Source organism: Myotis davidii, unplaced genomic scaffold (assembly GCF_000327345.1).
Source record: "Myotis davidii unplaced genomic scaffold, ASM32734v1 scaffold164, whole genome shotgun sequence".
Lineage (NCBI taxonomy): Eukaryota > Metazoa > Chordata > Mammalia > Chiroptera > Vespertilionidae > Myotis > Myotis davidii.
Genome location: NW_006296417.1, coordinates 434166 through 435721, shown reverse-complemented (window position 1 = coordinate 435721; position 1556 = coordinate 434166). Strand labels below are relative to the sequence as shown.

Sequence of the window (1556 nt, the reverse complement as noted above, 5' to 3'; positions counted from 1 at the left end):
AGCGCCTGCCTCATGCACGCCCCCTCCCGGGATCGGAGACAGCAACCCGGGCATGTGCCCTCGACCGGGAGTGGAACCGGCCACCTCTCGGTTCATGGGTCCAAGCCCAACCACTGGGCCACACCGACCGGGGCTGCCTCGGGAGTTATTTGATTAACGTCAACCAACGCCAAGTAGGAGACGTGTCCTTGGTCTCAGAGCTCTGAAGGCCTTCCTTCGATGAAATGGATACGTGAGGGGATCCCAGAACCTCAAGAGGGAGGGGTTAGCAGTTCCCCTTGGCCCCCATGATGCATTTCTGCAGCCAGGAACTTGGAAATATGTTGACCAACTCTTAACCCGAATCTCAGTTCAGTTCCGTTCGGCAAACGTGCATTCGAGGGTCTGCTATGGCCCGGCTGGTGTGGCTCCGTGGTTGAGCGTCGACCTAGGAACCAGGAAGTCAGGGTTCGATCCCCGGTCAGGCCACAGGCCTGCATTGTGGGCTCCGTCCCCAGTGCGGGGCGTGCAGGAGGCGGCCGATCCACGATTCTCTCTCATCACTGATGTTTCTCTCTCTCTCCCTCTCCCTTCCTCTCTGACATCAATAAAAAAACATATATTTTAAAAAATGGACCCAGGTGACACGGCCCCACCCTGCCTTTGAGTCTTCCAGCCCAAGGTGGGCTTGGCAGGAATATGGCGGCCAAGTCACCTTCTTCCTCTGGAAACGGTGGAATTCGTTCCTCGTGGTTTAGGCTGGACGACCCCCCCCCCGCCCCCCCGAAGCTCTGTGCCGGGAGAAGTGACAGCTGAGCACCCCTTTGCCGTCCCTGCCCCGCTCCGAGCCCGAGGCAAAGGATGACAAAGGGAAGCCCAGCAGCCCCGTGGCTGCGTGGAGCCGGCGGCGTGAAGCGTGCCAGTCCGGAGGAATCCAAACACGGGAGAAGGACACAGTCCGTCGCCAGCCCGTGTGTCCGGGAGATCCGACTCTCGGAACCCACCACTGCTCAGGGCGGCCGCCCCAGCCGAGCTGTCGGCCTCACAGTCCCTTTAATTGACCTTCATTTTCCAGGTTGTCTTCCACAGAAACCCTGCCACAGCCCGGCCGGCGTGGCTCCGTGGTTGAGTGTCAACCTATGAGCCAGGAGGTCACGGTTCGATTCCCGGTCAGGGGCACAGGCCCAGGTTGCGGGCTCGATCCCCAGTACGGGGAATGCAGGAGGCGGCCGATCCACGATTCTCTCTCATCATGATGTTTCTCTCTCTCCCTCTCCCTTCCTCTCTGAGATCAATCAAGCCTATATAATAAAAGAAAAACATGCAGATTAACCATCACTCCACCACTCTGCTACAACCGCCAGCCAATCAGAGTGACTATGTAAATTAACCCAACAATGATGGTGGTTAATTTGTATATGCAGGCATAGAGCGAAGACTGTAGACGACTGAAGATGGCTGTGGCCAAAAGAGCTGGAGTGAGCAGGAAGCTTGGGTTGCTCCCGGTGACGGAGGAAGCCAAGCTTCCCGCCGGCCCTGGACTCCGCTCAAGGAGGGGCTGGGCGCCTGGGGCACCA

The 1556-nt window shown here is 58.5% G+C and overlaps 1 protein-coding gene across 1 annotated transcript in view; it reads right to left on the bottom strand.

The window, feature by feature from the left end:
- Positions 1-1556, bottom strand: part of TRPM1 (transient receptor potential cation channel subfamily M member 1) — a 75222-nt gene that overhangs the window by 23082 nt on the left and 50584 nt on the right. The gene's annotated exons all lie outside the window — the stretch shown is intronic.